The sequence below is a fragment of the Rhododendron vialii genome, chromosome 6a, assembly GCF_030253575.1.
Source record: "Rhododendron vialii isolate Sample 1 chromosome 6a, ASM3025357v1".
Lineage (NCBI taxonomy): Eukaryota > Viridiplantae > Streptophyta > Magnoliopsida > Ericales > Ericaceae > Rhododendron > Rhododendron vialii.
Window position 1 is genome coordinate 821,430 of NC_080562.1, and position 10,026 is coordinate 831,455.

The following is a 10,026-nucleotide window of genomic DNA, read 5'->3' on the forward strand; positions in this document are numbered from 1 at the left end:
AACTGGTTATTAGCATGCTATAAAGTGATGAGAGAAAATATAAGCGAGGAGTGTATGATCAATGATCCCCACGCCAGTAGTGCGCATACCGCCAGGACTTGCGTACGGCTCGATATTACTGGCGTGCGCCATTGTTCACTCCTTACGATCCTTGAAATTAGGCCAGCTTTAGGGCCAGGACTGGTATTGATTACCAGCCTTGACCCTGCTAGCCTCCCCTCAGGGGTCAGAACAGAGGACAGAACAAAAGGTGGTATACCTTTGCTTGTGAATTTGGAAGTGTGTTTGAGCTTGAACTTGAGGCTTGAGGGTTGAATGGTGACTGTAACAAGGTGTATGGGACTGTGGTGTGTTGCTCTCTTGCTCACTCTTTCAATGGATGAGAGGAAGACAAGAGGACAAAGGAGAGAAGAAGGAAAGATAGCCTTTCTTAATGTTGCTAACCCCTTGCAAATGAATGCAAGGGGGGTATTTATAGCACAAGAGTGGACTGAGATCAGTTGGGCTAAGGGGCTGTTTGGCTGGTTGCTTGAGGAAGGGAGCCTCCCATGTATTAAATGCATAGGACTTGCCTTGATGGGGGGTGTAGGAGAGAGAGGGAACGCCTCTGCCGAGAGTAATCATCAGGGATACTGTGGCCGACGTCAGGGTGGCTACCAAAGTCTCGTCCAAGTGGCCGAATAAAGTTGATTTGACCGGGCTTGACTGGCGTGCGCCAGTTCTCCACCTGCGTGCGCCACTGGAAACTGAGTCAACGGTCGATGACTGACACGTGGCAGTTTACTGGCGCACGCCGGCATAGAACCAGCGTAAGCAAGTAAGGCTTTGCTGTGGCCATTTGGTTCTGACTTGAAGGGTTTGAAATGGGTTTTTGAAAGGGTTTGGGTAAGGTTCGGAACACTCAAAGCTCAAAACACACCAACAATCTCAGGTTGTTCTTGACCTTAATCATCATCGGGGAATCAAAAATCGTAAATAAACTATTCTGGAAAGTCCAAAATAGGGTGTCTACAGCGTGATTAAAACTCGTTTGCAATTGGACATAGGTGCATTGCGTATTGTGGGGGTTTTTTTTATCTGGATGCAAAAATAACCAATGTGGAGGTAAAGTTTGTTAAGTTTAATTATGAACTAAATGGATAATCAAATGCTGACGTGACACATTTTGGTTATTGAATTTGATTATTCCCATTGCGAATGCTCTAAGTGGGTTTAGGAGATAACAAGAACATAAGGAGATGTACAACACTCCTTAAGAGCACACGTAGCTTAAACACTCAATAATATACGTACTCCTTTGACATTTTTTGAAGTTAACTTAGGTTGTTTCGTATATACATATGGCCAATGACTCTCCATATAGTGTGGTCTTTCGTACTTCTAGACTCTTACTACAAGTTAATCAAATTCATGAATCTCCACGCAAACATACCAACATATATACCTAATACGTGTACCTTGGACATACGTCGAACATTCTTAGACTCTTCATATACCTAATATATGAATCTGTGTTAACGATGTATCTAAGATTATTACTCCTAATTAATTCTGTTGACTTTTCTAATTTAACTTTTAATAAGGCCCGCAACGTTTAATTCATTAACCTTAATGTACAATTAATTTTTCTAGGGTCCACAACATTTAATACGCTAAACTTTATGTACAAAAGTGCTACACACACAACGGTTGTGTAAAACACAACACACAACCAATCTCTAGCCATTTATGGCTGTAATGGTCAGGATTCGCTCAAACTCTTCCTCATAAAAGTTAAACTTATTCTTGAAAGAGTTTTTTTAAAATCTAGACCGTCCAAATATATCTGGACGGTTAGAATTACACACACAACCAACACAACGATTGTGTAAGTAGCATATTTAATTTTTCTAGGGCGTGCAAAACTTGTTTTCTCAATCGACAATGACGAAAAATGCCATCGCGATGGGGGGAACTTGATGCAATTATATGTACAAAAAAATACGATAGAGACTACCTTGACTTCGCTTGCTGTTAACGTTGTACTCCATCTAAGATTATTACTAAATTCCGATGGCCTTTTTTAAATAACTTTCGCTTGCTGCAAAAACCACCATTGACTAATTATGTTTTGGTTTCATTTCGATCGAGTTTAAGAGTTTAATAATAGTGGCACTTGCGTTGTGTATTTTCTGCCCATATATATGCCAAACTAGTGCTTACCGTGCCTACGGTACTACGCACCCCGATTGGAATTGTCCGTGCCTAAGGCACTTGCTAACTAATGGCTCCAACACTAAATCGATTCATTAGTGTATAATATGTGATCCTTTTCTTAGTGGCACAAAAGAGAATTACCCATACTTACGGCATTCCCCAAACTAAAATTTTAAGCTTGCTACAAAGAATATTTCTAACACCAAAAACTGCCAACGATGATCCCAATAGAGCATTGCCTGTGCTTTTAGACACCAAAACTCCCAAAAAAACAAAGATAAAAAAATCCAAAAAAATCCCAATCCCAATCCCAGTAAAATCCAAAAAATTTCAAATACCTTCGCTTTTAGGGTTCTTTCTTTACCTACCGTCCACGCAGCTCGTAGGCTTTCTTCCAAATGGATATGGTTTCTTTGTTAGACCCCCTTTGTCGACACCAAAACTTCAAAAAAACAGATACCAAAAATCCAAAAAATATCCCAATAAACTCCAAAAAATTCCAAATACATTTGCTTTCACGAAGCTTTCTTGGCCCAGCTCCCACCGTCCACGATACTCGACAGATTTGAAAGATCTTGCCGAGTAAGGAACATTCCACGTAGCTTTGTTGGCCTAGATTTGAAAGATTTCGCCGGAGATTCGAAAGAGCGGTGTCAATAGAGAGAGAGAGTTTTCGCCCAGATTTAAAAGATTTTGCCGGAGATTCGAAAGAGTGGTGTCGATCGATCGATCGATCGATCGATCGAGAGAGAGAGAGAGAGAGAGAGAGAGAGAGAGAGAGAGAGAGAGAGAGAGAGAGAGAGAGAGAGCCGCTCGCAAGCGGCTCATAGCTCGGCTCGTTAGTGGCTCATCAAGGTCGGCTCAAAAGTTAAACGAACAAACTCGAGCCGATTTTTTCAGCTCGTTTTGTAAACGAGCTGAGCTCGAGCTAGGATAAGTTTGGCTCGAGTCGGCTCGCGAGCCGGGGTATATACACTTAAGTTTAGGATTTTTATTGTTATTTCATAATTTGTTCTTTTCGTTTTCAGTTTCCAACCAACCAAAGGAGGTGAGAGCACATGCACACCAGCACACCATCCCTCCATAGGAAAATGAAAGATATATATACCTTCACAATCAAAATATTTTTGGTTGTATTAGGCTTATGCAAGGATATATATACATTTTTCGTTAATCCGTTGAGGCTCGTGAACAAACTCGAGCTCGACTCGTTAAGGTTTTACTGAGCTCGAGCTCGTGTTCGTTAAAAACTTAATAAACAAGCTTGAACATAGTAAAGCCCGGCTCGTTTTCGTCATTGTCGAGCTCGTGTTTTCTCAATCGACAATGGCGAAAATTGCCATCGCGATGGGGGGAACTTGATGCAATTATATGTACAAAAAAATACGATAGAGACTACCTTGACTTCGCTTGCTGTTAACGATGTACTCCATCTAAGATTATTACTAAATTCCGATGACCTTTTTTAAATAACTTTCGCTTGCTGCAAAAACCACCTTGACTAATTATGTTTTGGTTTCATTTCGATCGAGTTTAAGAGTTTAATAATAGTGGCACTTGCGTTGTGTATTTTCTGCCCATATATATGCCAAACTAGTGCTTACTCGTGTTTACGGTACTACGCACTCCGGTTGAAATTGTTCGTGCCTAAGGCACTTGCTAGCTAGTGGCCCAAACACTAAATCGATTTATTAGTGTGTAGTATGTAATCCTTTTCTTAGTGGCATGAAAGAGAATTACCCATGCTTACTGCACTCCCTAAACTAAAATTTTAAGCTTGCTACAAAGAATATTTCTAACACCAAAAACTGCCAACGATGATCCCAATAGAGCATTGCCTGTGCTTTTAGACATCAAAACTCCAAAAAAAAACAAAGATAAAAAAATCCAAAAAAATCCCAATCCCAATCCCAGTAAAATCCAAAAATTTTCAAATACCTTTGCTTTTAGGGTTCTTTCTTTACCTACCGTCCACGCAGCTCGTAGGCTTTCTTCCAAATGGATATGGTTTCTTTGTTAGACCCCCTTTGTCGACACCAAAACTTCAAAAAAACAGATACCAAAAATCCAAAAAATATCCCAATAAACAATAAACTCCAAAAAATTCCAAATACATTTGCTTTCACGAAGCTTTCTTGGCCCAGCTCCCACCGTCCACGATACTCGATAGATTTGAAAGATTTTGTCGGGTAAGGAATATTCCTAGCAGCTTTGTTGGCACATATTTGAAAGATTTCGCCGGAGATTCGAAAGAGCGGTGTCAATAGAGAGAGAGAGTTTTGGCCCAGATTTAAAAGATTTTGCCGGAGATTCGAAAGAGCGGTGTCGATCGATCGATCAAGAGAGAGAGAGAGAGAGAGCCAAACACCAATAGAACCGATGGCATTTTTGTAAAAAGAATCCATATATATGTCAAACTAGTGTTTACCCATGCTTACGGCACTACACACCCCGGTTGAAATTGTCCGTGCCTACGGCATTTGCTAGCTAGTAGCTCAAACACTAAATCGATTTATTAGTGTGTAGTATGTGATCCACTTCTTAGTAGCACGAAAGAGAATTACTCATGCTTACGGCAATCCCCAAACTAAAATTGTAAGCTAGCTACAAAGAACATTTCTAACACCAAAAACTGCCAACGATGATCCCAATAGAGTATTGCCTTTGCTTTAAGACACCAAAACTTCAAATAAAAAAAAAAAACAGAGATAAAAAATTCAAAAAAATCACAATCCAAACCCAGTAAACTCCAAAAAATTTCAAATACCTTTGCTTTTAGGGAGTTTTCTTTACCTACCGTTCACGTAGGGCTACAAACGAACCGAGCCGCTCGCGAGCGGCTCACAGCTTGACTCGTTAGTGGCTCATTCAAGCTCGACTCAAAAGTTAAACAAACAAACTCGAGCCGATTTTTTCAGCTCGTTTTGTAAACGAGCCGAGCTCGAGCTAGGATAAGCTTGGCTCGAGTCGGCTCGCGAGCCGGGGTATATACACTTAAGTTTAGGATTTTTATTGTTATTTCATAATTTGTTCTTTTCGTTTTCAATTTCCAGTCAATCAAGGGAGGTGAGAGCACACGCACACCAGCACACCATCCCTCCATAGGAAAATGAAAGATATATATACCTTTACAATCAAAATATTTTTGGTTGTATTAGGCTTATGCGAGGATATATGTATATTTTTCGTTGATCCGTTGAGGCTAGTGAACAAACTCGACTCGACTCGTCAAGTTTTCACTGAGCTCGAGCTCGTGTTCGTTAAAAACTTAATAAACAAGCTTGAACATAGTAAATCTCGGCTCGTTTACAGCCCTACGTCCATGTAGCTCGTAGGCTTTCCAAATGGATATGGTTTATTTGCTAGACCTCCTTTGCTGACACCAAAACTTCAAAAAAACATAGACCAAAAATTCAAAAAAAAAAAAAACCCCAATAAACTCCAAATGCATTTGCTTTCACGAAGCTTTCTTGGCCCAGCTCCCACCGTCCATGATACTCAACAAATTTGAAAGATTTCGCCCGATAAGGAACATTCCATGCAGCTTTGTTGGCCCAGATTTAAAGGATTTCGCCGGAGATTTGAAAGAGCGGTATCGATCAAGAGAGATAGTGTTGGCCCAGATTTGAAAGATTTCATCGGAGAGAGAGAGAGAGAGAGAGAGAGAGAGAGAGAGCGCCAAACGCCAATAGAAGCAGGGTTTTTTTTTTTATATATATGTTTTCAACAAAATTTGATTTGGGTAAAAAGAATCGATAACATTTTTGTAATATATTTGTAAGAGTGTGGGTGTTTTTTTAAGAGAATTGGAGAGCACACATTAGCCCTTAGATCAAATGAATCTTAGCCATCCTTTTTTAATTTGTGTTTGTGTGGCCTCCACACCTTTGTGTTTTATTAGGTAGATGGCGACTATGATCATGACCTGTACTAAAATTTATTTATGTCTCTGAGTGAAACTTAACTCACATAAAACTTAATTTACAATTGTCGTAGATTTTATTCAACTTTTCTAAGGCCCGCAACATTTGATACATTAATAGGTTAAACTTTATGTAAGAGATAGGTTAAACTTAATGTACAATTAACTTTTATAGAGTCCACAACATTTAATAGGTTAAACTTTATGTACAATGGGAGATTATAGTATTTAACTTTTCTAGGGCCCACAATATTTAATTTCTCAATCGACAACGATGAAAACGTCACAGCGATAGAGGAACTTGATGCAATTGTTTTGACAAATAAGATGGAGACCACAGATGTCGATGGATTAAATTAATGGACAGTGCTAATTAATCAACAAATTTATAAATAGTAGTAATTATTTAAGGAATAATAGGGACAATTATTGACAAACAAGATTAAAAAATTGATTTGATGGACTCAACTAAAGATGATAGTTGAGAGACCAGTACTCCTATGCAATTTATACATGTGAATTTCGTATATTCAACGACATTGTATGTAGACTTAGAGATTAATACCTACGAATTAAGATAATTAGTGGCAATCTAAGATGATGAGAATATCTAAAGGAGAACTAATCTTCATCTCTCAATCTCTTTAGTTTAACTGTCAACAACAGGTAATGTTGACGATAATAATTTTGTTACTCTTGCACGTACCCATAAAAAAATAATTTTGTTATTCTACCCGCATATCATCATGTATTTAAAAAGAAAAAAAACTGCTAATTTTGACGCTTCACTTCTGTACGCAAACGCTCCAAAATCAATTTCCAAAGAGAAAATGCCATCATGTAAACTGACAACGAAGATGAAGAAGTGTCGAAATTTAAGCGTAAACATTTGGGAAATTTTCAGAACCAATGACAACTCCTTTTGTCCGTTGGAAAATAAGTATGCATGACAACTCTTTTTGTCAGTTGGCAAGTGGGCAAGCCATTACTACTAATTTTCAACACTCAACAACTTATATTTATTACGGAGTATGATGGTTTTTTTGAACTTTGTTTTTATTCATATTTCTCAAAATTTTGGTAGATCGGCATTAATTTTTTTGAATTAATTATTCTTTTTAACGAGAGAAATTTAAAAGTATAAAATTATGAGTAAAAAATTAAAAAATTTAGTAAAAATATACATTGTCTTTTTAAACATTTTTCAATGTCGGTTCATATCTTATATGGCAAATACTTCGATGAAAAAACTAAAAAGATCGCTAAGTATCACAAAAATTGTAATAATGATGGTCAGTTCATATTTTAAAGAATAGTGTATGTGGCCTAAATTTTCCCCCTAGATATAATAGCTAGGTATTATACTACTCATTTTGCCTTGAGTAGATTCTAAAGAATTCCCTAACAAAAGTGTAATAATATTGTCTTCGTAAAAGACAATTACTATGAAAAGTTACAATTTTTTAAGTGTAGCGATGATGTCTCAATAAAAAGTTAAATTTAAAAAATTGGACAGCTAAAAATGGATGGAGGAGTATTATGGATGTTTAACCACGGATAATATGTTGAGTGTGAAGTTGAATTTTGTGCGAATTATGAGGTCTCGATCAACATCAAGAAGAAGCAAAACCCGAAACTGTGGACCAGGCCAAGGCTGTCCAGACCAACTTAGGCAGGGAGGAACTGGGGCTTTAGTGGGTGAGCAGGCAAGTTAGTCCGAAAGAAACATTCAGTGGCGCAAACGAGCGAGACGCGTATGTGCTCGTTTTGATGTATTTAGGGTTTTTGGAAGACTTCTCTTGTATGTCATATAAAAGGCAAAAGATAGGAAGCCCAAATTGTTAACATGTATCAGTCTTTTTCATCATAGTAAAACCTGTAATTATACCCCATGGAGTATGATTAAGCGATTTGCTTAAGTCGAAACCGCTTATGTTGCATATCTTGCACTCTTTAATTGCTTGTTTTCCTTCTTTTGAGTGTGGTCTTGCCCTGACATAATAGGAAATTAGCAATGCTCAATTTGATTCGTTTGACTTTACAACCTTTTGTTTTCTTTTTGGTTGGTAGAAGATTTCTCTTTCCTAATACTGAAGATTCTGGTTTAGATTAGTCATTTACTTGTTCCAATGGTTAATAATAAATTAGGTTGGTTCGATGTCAAGAAAAGGAAAGGGAGAGGACCAAGCAATTTTACTCGGATGGGAAAAGGTACTAACCTTTATATATGATAAAAAAATCCCAGGTATTTAATTTTCACACACACACCTTTTTTTTTGGTATGTCACTAATTTATCTGAAAGGACAACACTGTAAATTTACATTATAAAAAATACTTAAAAGAAATTGTGATTACGAAAAAGGGAGCGTGAAAATTAATAATATAAAAAAAGCACATGGTATCTACGATATCTTCCCACTTTCAGTAGCGACAATTTGTTGTTCAGATTTTTATCCTTAACATGGTCATCAGATCCGATTTCGCACCACGACAATGAAAACCTGCTTCTACGCACAGAAGTTACCGAAAATACCCCCTGTCCCAAATACAAAAACCTGAAAGAGTATGTACGTCGTATACAAGGACGGAACCAGGATTTTACCTTGGCAGTGGCGAAATGTATACTAAAAAAATTTAGTGGTGGCGAGACTATATAAGTTGGGCATAATTTTTTTTTACATATAATAATTACATTTTTTAAAATTCTTGTCGTGGCGATCGCCGCTACTAGACCCCCCATGATCCCATCCTTGGTCGTAGATGGCAAAATTGCCACATTTGAGATTGAGAAAAATGACAAAACATGGGTGTGCCGTGTGCATAGCACCTTTGTAAATTTTTTTGGCAAATGTTATTTATTGTCCAAAAATGAGAGAGAACGACAATGACAATGACAAAATGACAATCATGATTGTGGATGGTCTTTAAATGAAAAAAAAGATAAACAATACTAGAAAGTTAGGAATGACAATTACCTTCGATCCGCCCCCGCCTCCGACCTCACTGCCCCGATCCGATACGCAAATGGGGTGGGTATGATATTTGCGTCACCAGCCCTGTTTTAACCCGATCCGAACCCGATTATAGATATTTATATTTTTGTATGTATATGTCTAAATAAATTTCATTGTTTTGATATAATAAGAGCAATATACCAATTAATAAAACACTAATTTATGTCTTTATTTTTTTTTATTTCTATTTTTTTCAACTCTCATCAATCATCAATATCTTGTTTTTTTTTTCAAAACACTCTAAAAAGAACAAAACTAGTCAAATTATTATGGTGAATGGAGACCCGATTTTTCCCCGACCCCGACCCCGACACCTCCCCGATTTCCCCCGCTCCGACTCCGATCCGATACAGAACGGGGCGGGTTTGGGGGACGCAAAATCCGCCCCATTGCCATCCCTAAGAAACACAATTTTAAAAATAACTTCAGACAAAATTATATATCCAGAGCCATTCGATACATATGAATCCGCATACATAGTAAGACACCAAACACAATCGTGTCCGAAAGTTATATTCCTACACTTCTTTGAAAAAAAGCAATGTTACGGTACTTGAAAAGTTCTCTCGAAAATGTTCAATAAAGATAAATGAGTTGTTCAAATTCACTTTGTTGTTTGGCTCTTACACACCCAAGTAAATTTTGATCATTAATTTTATTCTCCGGACAAGGGGACAAGGGTGAATCGGTGATACTGAGGCCTCGTTCCAGAACACTTTCTTAAAAAATAAGTACTTATTTTACATTTTTAAACTCAAAAATAATGTAAATAAAAAATTATTTTATTATTTTTTTGCATCGTATAAAAGATCTCGATAAGATCTATCAAACAAGATCCATATTGCTATAAAAATTATTTTTGTAGACACATTATTTTTGAGTTTGAAATTGTC